Source organism: Lonchura striata, chromosome 5, assembly GCF_050655825.1.
Source record: "Lonchura striata isolate lonStrDom1 chromosome 5, ASM5065582v1, whole genome shotgun sequence".
Taxonomy (NCBI): domain Eukaryota; kingdom Metazoa; phylum Chordata; class Aves; order Passeriformes; family Estrildidae; genus Lonchura; species Lonchura striata.
The window spans coordinates 5,864,401-5,879,613 of NC_140707.1; positions in this window are offsets into that span (position 1 = coordinate 5,864,401).

The following is a 15,213-nucleotide window of genomic DNA, read 5'->3' on the forward strand; positions in this document are numbered from 1 at the left end:
CACTAGTCCATCAGTTTGAGGTGATGTCTGCAAATGAATAATAATTTTTCTTACCACTGTATCCTCAGCTTTAAGAGGATTCTCTCCCTTTCATATTCAGATCTTTCATTTTCTGCTTTATGCATCCTTTAAAGACCAGAAGCCTTTTCCCTCTGCTTTTTAATTTACTTAGGAAAAGCACATTAATTAAACAGTTACATTTGGTTGGTTGAAGGTTGCCCATGATATTTATTTAGCTGGAGGTTTATCTGGCTGTCAGAATAACTCACTGGAGAGATCACAATTTTATAACAATGCTGGTCAACCAATGTGACCTTCAACAGGACCACCTGTGGTGAACCTTGTGAGCCCGCCTGTGGCACTCATCCCTGCCTTTTCTGGCATGATTTTATATGCTACTGCACCTCAGGCACACAGTATGTAACTTCTGTCAAGCCTTCAAGACACTAGAAGTGTGATTCTGGAAATGCTGATAAATATAAAAGATACGACTCAGAGATAGCCATGTTACCTCTTCTTCTAAGGTTTCCAGGCCTGTAAACGAGGGGGGACAGGAACAACCAGACAATCAATTTATGGAACACTGAAAAGGTCAAGATATTGTAATATGCTGTATTGCACTGAATCTATGGGATATTAAAATTCAGATGGTTCATTCCTAGAAAATATTTGCAGTTGCACAAATAGAGAAGCACAGATTTCCACCATGGTGGCAATTACACAAACAAATGGATCTACTCCAATTACAGTTCGAGACAAACATCCTTGTGTGAGCTTCTTTGGAGCTTTTATATTTGGAGTACTGAGTTGTTCCACTCAAGCAGAGGAACTTAACCTGATACCAGGGATGGAAGGCTTCTTCCCTTCTTCTTTCTCATAAACAAAATGATGAGAAAACATTAACAGTCAGATCAACCTCTGCTAACCTTTTAACTTCAGCTGTTGATATGATTAAGTCAGGAGCCTCTGTTAGACTATTTTTACCTCTTATTTTCTTTCTCTCCTTTCTGATCCTTAATTTGCACTTGACATTTCAATTGATTTGTTGGGCTAAGGAATTTTGCCACTATTAGCTTTACTTTGACAAACCTCTCTTATTTTAGCATAGAGGGTCCCAGAAATTTAGCTAGGAGCCATTTTGACATAAGGGAAAGATGAGGTTTCTGGTCTATGTGACCCTGTACATTTTACAGGCTTTTGAGGAAAAACTCCTTTTCTACAGGATGCAATTTCTAAACCTCTGGACATTGCTAGTCTAATCGATCCTAAGTGGTGCCAAACATTTTTTAAATCCTTATCAAAATCTGGACCTGCAGCTCAACTGAGGCTGCAGCAGGAACACATGGAGCAGAAAGGGTATTATATGTATCTCGCAGAAAATCGTCTTCTCAGTACATCCCTCCTCTCAGTGCTTGCTTATATTAAGCACTGAAAGTCACAGTTCTCTATACACAGCAGAACCTGACTATTTAGAAAGGAAATAATTTAGCCAGCTAACCCAGACAGAGAATTGAGGCATTACTTCAGGAGAAATGAGGAAGGTGATGTCTGTCATTAGTCTTCAGTTACAAGAAGAAATAAATCCTGTCCCAAATTAAAGCAAGAGTTGAAGACCTCTTGCATTGCGACTACAAACAAAGTTGAAAGTGTATTCTGGCAAGAGCTTCTGAATTTAAATAAAGAAATGACACAGGTCACGTGAGAACCAAAGAATGGAAACATTAATAAAGGAAGCAAAACCCTGTCCCTGTCACTCCAAGATGTCTTCTGATATCCATGGCAGAATGGTGAATTTGACAGAAACATTTATGTCTGCCAGGCAGATATCCAGTTATAGGAAAAATTTCTGTTTGTCTATGAAAACGCAGTTTTCAGTAAAAAAGATGAAAACTAATTTTGAATGTATATAAACAATACAAAATCATTCTTCAGGATATCTTTATGTATCAGGAGGCACATCTTTTATAACACTTTTATTGCTATATTTGTGAATAACTGTTTTGCAGTGCTATTTTAACTCAAATAATTAAGCTTTCCTTCTGTTTTATGTTTAAAAGTTTGGGGGTTGGGGTTTTTTGGCATTTGGAAGCAAGTCAACTGGAGAGCATTTTCTGTGCCATCTGAGGTCAAAAGTAACAGCATGGAGTCAGAGAAGGCCATTCAGCAGGCAATTTGTATCCTCAGTTGGGTATCCCTTCTGTAGAATGCAGCTGGTATAAACTATACAGGGTCTGGGGCTACAGAAACAGCAGAAATTAAGAAAGTGAATTTTCTAGAAAAGCTTGAAGTATAGAAAACTTTGAGCATGCTGTTAAAGAAGTTGTGAGTTTGGTTCAGGGGACTGCAGAGATGATCCCTTCTTCAGTCATATTTCAGTTGTTAATACAAGAGGAAATAGATCTTTTGATCACTTTTTCCTGTTAACAATCTGTTTTTAAACATTTCTTATAGATTGTTTTGCACTCATAGTATGATAAAAAACACAATTCTTGAAAAATTCAGCTACATGTGAAAATTAGATTTGGAAATAATGGTGCTTCTTTACAAGTGTTGAAGTAGTTCTCTCTTCTTTGAGTAACTCCAGCTTTAGAGCAGGTATTTGAAAGTTACTAGTGAATCATACCTATGTCCTTCACCATTCTAAACAGACATCTGCACTTTGAGCCACTTTGGAAGCCTCAGCTGTTATGTGCAGTGCCTTCTCCATAAATAGCCAAAAGTTAGGGTGCTGGAGACTCCATCTTCACTGAGAAAATCCATTCTAAAACTTGCTGAAACTATTACTATCTAATCCCCAGCTTCTAAAGGTGTTTCTTTTTATCCCCATTCATTCTTTGTACCCAGCCTGAGCTCTGGGGGTGCCAGGGGTTCTGGAGGTCCCATTTGTATTCCTAAAGCTGCCATAACCCCCTGGAGGAACTCTCCTGCAAAATTAGTTCTGCTCTCTGAGTCTATGGCTTCCACAGTCCCTTTTATTGGAATGATGTCTTTTAGAAATGCCTTAGTAAGTGATCCAGTGGTTGCTGAGCAATCAGAATTGCTTTTGCCCCCCTGTTAGGTGAGATGGTGTCACCAGAAGATATTGAAGCCTTCCTGCTCAGGGCATTTCAGTGCCAGGCTCTTACAAGCACACACAGCTGTGCTGGTTGAGCTGACCATGGGGGTAACCTGCGCTTTGTCTGATACCCTTTCCTCAATAACAGCGTGTCTTGGAACTCTTTTCCCTTCTGCTGCCCTTGAAGAGCCATCCAGAAACACATTTTCTGCCTCAGGCCAGGCAATGTCTCCTGAATCTCCCCCAGGCTGGGTCTGGAGCTGTGTCCCTTGAATGCAGTGCTGGGTTTCTTCCCAGCCCCTCTGTGGGCTGTTCAAACAGGAGGCTGGGTTAAACCCTTCCCCTGTCCTCAGTTCTGAACCCTCCTGTGCCACTGAACAAGCTTCACACTGTAATAACCGAGCACTGCTCATCCACTGCGAGGTTCTTTTGGTTATCAAAGCTTGAACTTGATGGCAGACTGGAACAGTTGGAGATCCTGTTGTCATCAGGTTTTGGTCCTGGGTCCCCGCTGAAGCTGTGGCTGCACAATTCTGCAGGCAATGAGGCCACTCTGGCCACTGGGTGAAACATTTTGGCCCAAGAATTCCTTTGGCATGGCCCTGTTTAACATTCACCTACAATTCCAATTTCTTTTCTGAGTCTGGAAGAGACAGAGCTGAGGCATCAGTATTTTTGGTTGGTCATTTTCTCAAGTTTTGCTCTCTTTCTCCTGTCCATACCACAGCATGGAGGCTGTCTGAGGTTAAAAAGTCCTACAGTGTTCTGGCTGGAACAGAGAATCCTCAATCCAGGCTGTGTAATTCCCTATTTATCCTCAAAATTGTCTCAGCTCCTTTTTGGTCCAGGGAAATGTTACTTCTGAGATTGCCCAGTGCCTCTCTGGGTCAATTCACCAGGAATCTTCAGTCCCAGTATTTCCCAAATATTTAACCTTTTTCTCCACCATTTACCATTTGTTTTTTTTTTTCCCCAACACTCAAAAGATATTTTTAGCCAGGAAATTCAGCCATTTCACTGGGGCTTTGTCTACCACTTGTTCTTGTCCTCCTCATTGGAGCCATCTGATTCCCTGACTGGCAGGATAGGAGTGCTGTAGGGAGACATCCCTGGCTCCAAAAGCACTGCCTTTAGCAGGGACTCCATACCAGGCTGTGAGCCCTTCCTTCCCTCCCCTGGAACAGGGTGTTGCTTTTAGACACCACTTGTCCTGGTTGCTTCCAAGTAATTTGGAGAGGCTCCACATCAAATTTTCCCCCTGGGGCTGCCCACACCTCTGGGTTCCCTTCAGCACAGGCCTTCCCAGACATTTGACACAAAGGTACAGCAGCAATAGCCTCTGTATCACCTTTTACAATATTACAATGCCACCATCAAATTCATTCCTAGTCAATTACAATCAGAGTAGGAAGAAAAAGAAATTAGTTTATTTCAAACCTACCCCCCACAGCTCCTAACAGTGATTGAACAAGTGATTGATACCAGTTCAGCTTTGCCATTTATTCCCTTAATAATGAAAACATTCCTTTACAATTTTCCCCCCTTAGGTGTAAGATTCCAAGTGGATGGAGAGGCCCCTGTGTCCATCAGGAGAGGCCTCCTCTGGATGCAGACCCAGCCTGAATGTTCTCCAGGGCTCCAGTGTGGTGGGTCCCCGGTGGGATGGGAGCTCAGAGAGCCCTGCCAATCCATGTCCATGCAGGGGTGGACTTGCTCCTGCTGAGGGTGCTGCTGTCTGTGCTTGCAGTGTCCTTGTGGGCTGCAGCTGGAGCCCTGACTCCTTCCCAGGGGCTGTTTGGGTGGGCTCTGCCCTGGCCAGGAGGGCAATGCCTCTGCCAGGTGCTTGTGGCCGACCCCGTCATGCCCTGGGTGCTGGGGCCCCCTTGGGCCCTGGGGTTGATCCCTCAGGGGCTGTGGGAACTCTGCCATGGCCTTTGCCTTCAGCTTGGCCTTTTGCTCATCCCTTCTTGCCTTCAGCTGCTGTGCCTTTGTGCCCAAGTGCTGCAGGGCTTCTTGTGCCACTCCTGCAGCCCCGGTCACTGCCTGTGGGTGCTCATCCTCTGAGAGCTGCTGAGCTTTCTGCAAAACCTTTCCTTTCTGCAGGGACCCAGACCAAATCCTGAACAGCAAATCCTGATCCTTCATGTGCACTCTGCATTTCCCAGCTGTTCCCTTGTGTTCCCCGTTGTGCTCAGGGTCCCTGCCCAGCCCGTGTGGCAGAGCCGGTGCCTGTCCTGCCGCAGTGTCCAAAGGCGGCCCCCCCGGCGGGCAGGGCCGGCAGCTCCCCGGGGCCGGGCAGCGGCCGGGGCGTCCCGCAGCCTCCTGGGGGCCGGGGGCCACTGCCGGCCCTGCCCGGGGCTGGTGGGGTCAGGCAGCGCCCGGCGCTGAGCCCCGGCTGCCCCACAGCCCCGGCCCGGCCCCGCAGCTCCCCACAGGCCCCAGCCCGTGCTCCCGGTGCCGCACCTCTGCGCCCGGTGCTGCCGCTGCCAGCGCAGAGAAACCCCTGGCATCCTGACCTCCTGCTTTTCCTCTCCTGGAAACCGGGGATGGAAAGGATCTGGATCAGCTGGCAAATGTGAGGATAATTTTTGCACCTTTAAGACTTGTTCCGAGAGCAAAGGAGGGAGAGAAGGGCAGAGTTTGTTTTCAGAAACTGCACTCACTCCTCCACATTCCTGCTCCTGGGCCAGGTTGTCTGCAGATGGACAGACAGAGGTACAGATCTCTCCTTTGCTGTTAATTAGTTTTAGCTAGCTGTGGCAGAGAAGTTCCCTGGACTGTGGCTGCTTTTCCCTTTTCTTTGGACCTGTTTAAACCTGCTCTGGCCTGAACACCCAGAAGAGCACCGGCAGCTCACACCTGTGGCCCAGCGGGCCAGGCCTGGACTGTGGCATTTACAGCACCGGAGGGACTGATAAGAGACTGAGTGAGCTGAGCTACAACCCACGGAGGGACTTCCTGAGTTTGTCTCTCTTTTAGAGCAGCAAGAGGTTTTATTGTTTAATATTGTTTAGGTTTTATTCTTTATAAAACAGTTTTTTCCACTGTTCTCCAAGGAGATACTTTTCCCAAACTGGCTGGGGGAGGAGCCAATTGAATCTGCTTTCCAGAGGAATCCCTTTGGAGGTTCTCTCCCAAATTTGCTCTGAACCAGGACAAGGTCTTTTCCAACTTCAGGGATTCCACGATTTTGATTTCCTTTTGCCCAAGGGTGTCTTCTGCAGCCAGATGGTGGAAAAACTGGGGAAAAGACCAAGATTTTGGAGACAGTGGGTTAGAAACTCCACCAAAAAGGTTCTTCCCTCCACCCAATCACGTGGATCCTCAGCCGGCATGGACATGGAAGTCTTTTTCTTTTGGCCTTGATTTTGTTTTCATTTCTCTTTATCCCTTTAAAATATCCAATATTGAAGTAAAAATAGACATTGAACTAAGTTAGTGGATGTGGTCATGGTAGGACACAGACATGGTGGGACACGTGTAAGAATGTGCCCTCTGTTGACAGAGTAAACAAGTTAACCTTTTGTTCCCTTAAAAAGGACAAAAGGCCAGGTGTTTCTCTCCTCAATTTGGTTGAAAGACACCTCATAGGACCTTGGGGACTTCACCTCAAACTTAAGGGTAGCTAATTGGACAGGAGCAAAAAAGTCCCACCTAAGCAATTCCCTAGAAAAGAAGAGAACAAAAGAAGTTAATTGCTTTTGTGAAGTGTTTTAGCAAGAGCAAGAACCTCTTGCCCTGACTTGGCTTTTCTCTGTAAAAAGCTTTTTTATTTTTGCCTTTTATTAAAACTTTTTATTCCCAACACTGTCACATGAGCCATCCTGCTTGTTTTATGCCACCTGAGGTAGCTGAGCTATCAAGGGTATAATGCTTATCTCTGAGAGCTTATAAGACCAGGCTCAAAAAGAGAAAAAGCATTAGACATGGAGAGTGACATGGACACGCATGGACATGGAGGGGGACAGGGCCATCCCTAGGGACATGGGGAGACACAGGCATGGATGGAGACATGGGGGACAGTGACAGGGATGGAAACATGGTGGGGAGACAGCCATGGGTGAGGACATGGTGGGACATGGCCAGTGACAAGTGGGGACATGGCCATGGCCGGTGCCATGGGAGGAACTTGCAGGGGATGAGTGGGATGCTGGGTTTGAAGGAGTTGAGGGTTCCTGGGCAGGACTTGGACCTTGCTGAGGCCTTTGGGGAGCCCAGGCCGAGCGGCTCCGGTTGCGCTGGGAGAACCTGGTGGAGGTTCTGGGGCAGCTGCTCAAGGACCCCTGACCTGGAGCCCCAGCTGGGCATTGGGCTCCTGGAAGGGGATGAACGTCCTTGTCCCTGGGAGGGAAATCCCAACACCCCCAGGGTGTCGGGAACAGCTGAGGGGCCACAACAGGGAGGGGAAAGCCCACCAGAGCTGTTCTCCTCCTAAGCTACATCCTAAAAGTCCCAAAACTCAGGGATTCCTCCCAGGAAAAAGCTTCCAGGAGCTGCCTGAATTGAGGGAAAGGGGGGATGTGATCCCCAAACTGAACAGGAGGGGCCTGGATCCCCAAATCCAAGCCCAGGGGTGAGAGGTAGAGCTGGAGGCACAATGGGGAAGGGGTGGGAGAGCAGGGGAAAAGAGGATTCCAACCAGGAGAGGAATGGGACCCTCAGATTGAGTTGGGAGGGGTCTTTGGGTTGGGGGAACAATGGGAGTGGGGAGGGAAGGGTGGGGATGGGATCAAAAATGGGTGGTTCCATGGGGATCCCTTAGTGTCCCCATCGCTTGATCCCTGGAGTGATTTCCGTGAGGCTCTGGGAGGGGGGAATGGATCTGCACTGGGTGGGTCCCCAAGCCCCCTGCCCATACCTGGGGGGCTCATGGGAGGTTCCCTCTATCCAAACGCTGGTGCTGCAGCCATGGGGGAGAGGTGGGTAGGAAAGGGGGATCTGGGGTGGTCAGGGAGGAGGAGCAGTAGGAAGAGGAGAGAGAGATGAGGAGGAGGTTAGGGAAAAGAAGGAACAGGAACAGGAGGAGGAAGAGGAGGAACTGCAGCAGATCCACACGGTTTGCCTGCCCTTCTGCCGAGTCTGCAGCTCCCCTGGTCATGGCAGCATTTACTCCCCCAGATCCTGCAGGTAAGTGGGGAGGTGGAGCTCACCCCAAATCTATTGGGGAGTTTCTGGCAGTTTTTTTTGCAGGGAAAGGGATATTTGGATCTTGCATTGCCCCAAAGGTGAGACGCAGATGCCCCTTTGGAGACTTGTGAAGGGTTCCTGTAGCGATCTCTGTACTGGCTGGGGCAGTGGTAACAGTTTGGGGGGGACATTGGTTTTGGGGTTCCAATTGGCATCGGAGTGGGGAGAGCAGCAATGGCCAATCCTGGAGCTGGGGGATCCCAGCAGCCTGGAGGAGTGGGGGACTCTGGAGATGAGCAGAGTCTGGGCCCATCCAACTGTGAACAGGGTGGTGACTTCTCGAGCTGGACTTGGGCAGCAGGACCAAGGTGCTCACCCTTTGTTTTTCCCAAGCCAGGATTTGTGCATCCCAACCTTTGTGCAGGTGGAGCTGGTGGAGGCTGTGAGGAAAAGGAAGATAGCATGGAACACTGAGGCAGGTGAGGAGGAAGTCACTGCCCCTTTCCCCCTCTCCTCTGCTCCACCTATCAGGCCACCATTGCCCCTGGCTGCAGGACAGCGCTGCTGCCAACGCTGTCCTGCCAGGGACGAATTGGTGGGATCTCCTTCCCCTTCCCTCTGGCATGGAGGCAAATCCCATCCTCTCCTTGTCCACCCTCCTTCCTCTTCTCATTCTATCCTTCTTCCTTCCACATTCCTTCCTCTTCTTTTCTTTCCTTACCCCAGGCACTGAGCTGCAGACAGAGACCTGGGAGGACAAATCGCTGCTCAGAACCTCTGTTTTGAGGCTGTTTTGAGCAGCTCCACAGCATGGGAACCCAATAGGGAGGAAAAGCCCTGGAGATCCCACACAAGGAGGGGCTGCAAACCCAGCCCTGGGAGTTGTGAGGAGGTAAGAGCCCCTCTGTGCCTAGAAGGCAGCCAGAGATCCATTTGGCACTCAGAGATGGTGGAGATGACTCATGGCGGTCAGAAGCTCCACAAGCGCTTGGAATGTGGGAAGGGCTTCAGCTGGAGCTCCGGAGATCAGACCTGATCTGGCGCCAGGTGATCCAGATGGGGAATCAATCAGCCCTACAAGTGTGGGGAGTGTGGGAAGGGCTTTGGGTGGATCTCCAAGTTCATCAGCACCACAAGATTCACACCAGGGAGAGGCCCTATGAGTGTCCCAAGTGTAGGAAGTGGTTTCTGAGAAGCTCCAATCTCATCGTAATGAGCCAAGGGGTCAGCTGGAAAAGTATTTAGGATAATTGAAAACTGTGGATGAGTCAAGGGGACAGCTGGGAATATAACTGAGATAGTAGAAGATTACATATTTTAGTTAAGATTTTAAAATTAGTTAAGAAGCCAAATTGCTAGCAAAAATCACATGCCTTAGTTAAAGAGTAGCAAATATATTAGAAAAGTAAAGCTAGGAGTGACAGGGATAGATGTAGGAATTGTGAAGGAGCTGAGACCATAGAAATATCTTGCCTTAAGAATAATCAGCAGTTAGGAGACGTTACCGTGATCAGCAGATCAAAAAGTCCTGCAAACTGGCCATGGGTGAAGAGTTTACCTTGAGGAAGACAGCTTTCTTCCTCCCTTACACCCACTCCCTTATTTCAAAATCCCAAAGACCCAGTTAAGGAAACACGATTGCACAGCCGTAATGGATATTCAGCTGATTATAATACGAAGCGGGCAGGTAATGATTATGTATTATGTGTCCTTAGAAACAGCTTGGATATGTAAAACCTTTCCTGTATAAATAGAAAGCAGGAATCTGCAACTCCTTGCACATGTATTTGGAAATGATTCCACATGTGTCCAGCACTGCAATAAAATACCCTTCTTTCCAGCTTTAATTAGTTGAGGAGCCGTCTGTCCATGCTTCAGTGCATCAGTGGATTCACACACAGGAGAGGCCCTTCTGCTGCCCTGAGTGCGGGAAGGGCTTCAAGCACAGCTCCAGCCTCGTCACCCACAGGCACATCCACACCGGGGAGAGGCCCGGTGAGTGTCCTGTGTGTGGGGAGAGATTCTCCAGAAGCTCTCGCTTGACCCAACACCGAAGGAGGCACCATTAAGGGAAGCCCTGCGAGCACCCCCAGTCCCAGTGTCACCCCCTTTCCTGCCCACAGAGCTCCTGAGCCAGCGGCGGCCGCAGCCGCTCCCCATGGCCTTGCACAGGACCCCCTGTGATGGGGCAGGGAGGATTCGGGAGGATTTGGGGAGGATTTGGGAGGATTTGGGAGGATTTGGGGAGAGTTTGGGAGGATTTGGGGAGGATTCGGGAGGATTGGGGAGGATTTGGGGAGGGTTTGGGAGGATTTGGGGAGGATTTGGGGAGGATTTGGGGAGGATTTGGGAGGATTTGGGAGGATTTGGGGAGGATTTGGGAGGATTTGGGAGGATTTGGGGAGGGTTTGGGGAGGATTTGGGAGGATTTGGGAGGATTTGGGAGGATTTGGGCCGTGGCGGGGCGGGTCCGGCCGGGACCGCTGGTCGCTGCGGGTCTGCCCAGCAACTGGTGAGTCATCAGCCGCGCTGTCTCTGATTGGCTGAGGGAAGGCGGGAGTAGGAAAAGGATCGGGAGAGATCCCGCCCCGAGCACCAGCACTGGCAAAACAGTCCCAGCCTGGGCACAGGGAGGGAATTTATTACCATCTGAATCACAGCAGGAGAAGGGAAAGAAATCTCTACAACACCTTCCCCCCACCCAACAGGGATCACCCAGACCAGGGGTTATCAATGATGGAGAGTCGGGGGCATCTGAGTTGGGATCAGAAGCCAATTTTATTGAGTGTACCAGGTGTTTATATAGTTTCACTTGTATGGTGCTTATATAGGGCTCTGGTTTTGGTAACAATTTCCCATTGGTTACACTTCTTTATGACATCACATGACCTGGTAACATTATTTTATCACTATGTCTCACAATATGTTTCTTGGTCACTTCTTGCCCAGGGAGACTTTCTCTGTCTGTCTCTGCCATGGTTTCTGCTCAATCAGGCAGAAGAAGAAGATATCAGGCCCCTTTATCAGTTCCACTGTACTCTCTGGTTTGTTCCCCATACCTCCCCCTATCTGTTCAAACAAAAATACATTCTTAAGTGATTTGTCTATTAATTTTTTCACACAATATAAAATACAAGGAATAAGCATAACAATACATAATATAATCCTAATACATATAAGCCTATTTTAATTAAATTTCTTATCCATCCACCAAGTCTCCAATCCCCCAGAAGCTGATCTAGCCCTGTAAGCCCTGATACCACTGGATAATCATAACCATTTTCCCAAGGGCATAAGTCTGCTAGAGGTTAAACAGGTGCTGATGTGGTGGCGAGGTCCTGTTCACAAGGGTTCTCCTCCAATGTTGATGTTCAAGGTGAATCTTCAAGTGATGCAGTCAAAGAATCTCAAAACGCCTTCACATTGTTTGCTGGAATCCACTTGGAACCATTCTCTGTGGACATGCAAGCAAAACCTCTACCCCAGCCTGGTCAGAGAGAAAGCCAGGTAAACTTTCCTAGGAATTGTTCTGGGGAGTTTTGAGAAGGCTGAGAGAAAGAATTAAAGCAATCTTGCAGCTGGTGTTTTGAACAGTTGTTTTCTTATAAGATGTTTACTAAAGGGTGTTTCCTTAATTAGCCAATCATGTGAGGTGTGTTGATTAAAGGACCAGTCAGGTCTACCGGTGTTGGAGCAGTGTATAAAAAGAAATGGGTTCCTAATAAAATTAGTATTAGTCTCCTGGAGAGAGTTAGATTTTATGTGTCGCCTGACTCTTGTTCCTGACTCAGTGGTGACACCAGGTGACATCAGGTGACCTAAGGATAAAGCCCCAATATCTTACCAGATCCTGGATCCTTCACTAAGGCAAGGGATTTTTCCTTTTGTTGCAATTATGAATTACAATTAAAATGTCAAACAATCAAGGGTTGGGGTCCATCAAAGATCATTTCAAGAAGTTGAACACATAAAAGGCTTTCTGCAGTCTCTCGGAAGGGTTGTCCTCTCTGGCCCCCCCTTTCTATTGTACCAGGAGACGCTTGAGGGAGCCATGAGCCCATTCAGTGACAGATTGGCCTTTTGAGGAATGAGGAATACCTGTTTTGTGCATAATTCCCCAAAGGCAAAAAAGGTAGCAACTCAGCAGGAAGTATAAGCTGGGCCATTGCCTTTACTTCAGGTGGTATACCAAGAGTTACAAAAGCAGCAGTGAAGTTCTAGAGACATCTTTAGCCGTTTTCCCTAAACGGGCTGATGCAATGTCTTGGTTTGAAAAGACAGGAGTCTGTGTAGGAAGGCAAGACCCTCCTGTGAAATGGAAAAGGTAAACCCCCCTCCATCCGAATTACCACAATTTCAAAATTAAAAGGCTCTCAAGCAAAGATATGGGAATGGGAATAACAGTTCTTTACTAGGAAAAAAATTAAATTAAAAAAAATGCAGTTAGTACAAACAAAACTAGTGATGGAGTCAGAAACCTGACACCCTGAGGAGTCAGGGTGTTGGTAATAGTCCAGTTAAAATGGTGGCTGCTCCTCCTGGAGTGGCTGATGAAATGCTGCTGAAGTGGTGATCTCTAGAATGGTGGAGCTTTCTCTGAAGGTCTGGTAGTAGTTGGGCCTGGTCTTCCTCTGGGAATTCAGCACAGAAGAAGCTGCTCCTCGGGGAATCCAGCAAAGTGGCTGCCAGTGTCTCAAAAAGTGCTGATTTTATGCAGGTAGGAATGCTTGGCTCCTCCCTCTGGGTGGAGCATCTCACACTGGGATGATGTAACTTTATCAGTCATGCAGTGAGTCATTCAATGGTCCATGAACAGAAGATATCTCTCCGGAGGGAGACATTGTTCTTGGAAGAGATAAGAAAACTGCCCAAGCTCCAACAGATGGCAAATAGAATACATGCTTATCTTATAAGCCAGGACACCCCACATTCCCATTGTCCCCATTGTCCCCAATGTCTCCCCTTGTCCCGATGTCCCCAATGTCCCCACACACCCCGATGTCGCCATATCCCCAATGTCCCCCTGATGTCCCCAGTGTCCCCACACCCCATGACTACCCTGTCCTGCCCCGCAATGTCTCTGACATCCCCCCACATCCCCGATGTCCCCAGTGTCCCCGATGTCCCCACACCCCTGACGCCCTGTCCCACCCCTCAGTGTCCCTGTTAGTGTCCACACAGACGCCGCAGACGCAGGCGCTGCTGGGGGCGCCGGGGCAGCTGCACTGCGCCTTCGCGCCCCCGGCCGAGCCCTTCACGCTGCAGTGGCTGCGGCACCGCCACGGCGCCACACGGCGCCTGCTGGCCTTCGACTCGGCTGCCGCCCGCCGCAGCGAGGCCGCGCCGGGGGTGCTGCTGTTCCTGGGGGGCCACGGGAGCCCCCCCGGCACCGCGCAGGTGAGGGGAGGGGAGGGGCTGCGGAGCCCTGCGGGGACAGCGGGGGGCGCCACCGAGCAGGGGGGTGTCAGGTCCACCCGGCTGCCAGGGGGCGCTGCTGGGAGTGGGCGGCCTCAGTCCTCCTGGCCACTGGGAGGCGCCAATGGACAGCCTTGGTCCTCCCGGCCACCAGGGGGCGCTGCAGGCATGGAACTGCTTTGCTCCTCCCAGCCGCTAGGGGGCGCCACTGGCAGTGGGTGGTTTTGGTCCTCCCGGCCACCAGGGGGCGCTACTGGCACGGAACAGCCTCGATCCTCCTGGCCGCTAGGGGGCGCTGTGGGCATTGGTTTTTTGGAAGGTTTTGGAAGCATTTTTTGGGGTTTTTTGGGAGGTCCTGGGGGGGTTCAGTGAGTGATTTTTGGGGGTTTTGGGGGCATTTTTTGGGTTTTTTTGGGGGAGTTTTGTGGGTGATTTCTGGGGACTTTTTTTGTGTGTTTCTGGGAGGGTTTAGCAGGTGATTTTTGTGGGTTTTGGGAGCATTTTGGGTTTTTTTTGGGGGGGCGGTTCTGGGGGTTTTTGGGCACAGAACGGCCATGATCCTCCCAGCTGCTAGGGGGCACCATTGAGGCTGAACGTTTCCTCGGTCCTCCCAGCCGCCGGGGGGCGCCAGGGAGGTGTCGCTGCAGCTGCCGCCGCTCTCGGTGTCGGACGACGGCGCCTTCGTCTGCTCCGTGAGCGCGCCCCAGGGCAGGTGCAGCAGGTGCTGCGGCTGCACGTGATTGGTCAGTGCCGGGAATGGGCGGGGCCGGGGCTCCAGTATGTCCCAGTCCCTCCCAGTCCCTCCCAGTCACTCCCAGTATCCCCAGCTCACTGTCCCGTGTCCCAGCCCCTCCCCGGGTGTCCCTGCTGCCGTCCCGGCTGTCCCCGGGGCTCCCGGCCGATCTGCGCTGCGACGCCGTCGGCTTCTTCCCGCTGGACGTGGAGATCCGCTGGGAACACCGCGCCCACGGACACACCCGGCCACGCCCGGGGGACACTGAGGGGGACACCGAGGGGGACACCTTGGTGACCACCCTGGGGCCCGGCTGGGACATGCCACACCGGGTCACTGTGGCGGTGGCGGGTGAGGGACACATGGGGACATCAGGGATGGGGTTTGGGGACAACTGGGGATATCAGGGATGGAGCTTGGGAAACCTGGGGACATCAGGGACAGGGTTTGGCCACAGCTGGGGACATCAGGAACGGAGTTTGGGACACTTGAGAACATCAGGGATGGGGTTGGGGACACCTGGGGACATCAGGGATGGGGTGTGGATGGTCTTGGGACACCAGGACTGGAGCTGGGGACACCTGGGATGGGGTTTGGGACATTGAAGATAGAGTTGGGGACACCAGGACGGAGTTGGGTACATCAAGAGTGGGGTTGGGGACAGCTGGGGACATCGGGAATGGGGTTTGGAGGGTCTTGGGACAGCAGAGATGCCTGGGGACACTGGGGACAGGGTTGGGGACATCAGGAATGGGGTTGGGGACAGCTGGGATACGGCTGGGGACAGCTGGGACGGGGTTGGGGACACCGGGGATGGGGTTTGGGACACTGGGGACAGGACTGGGATCTCCTAAGGGACATCAGGAGCAGAGCTGGGGACATC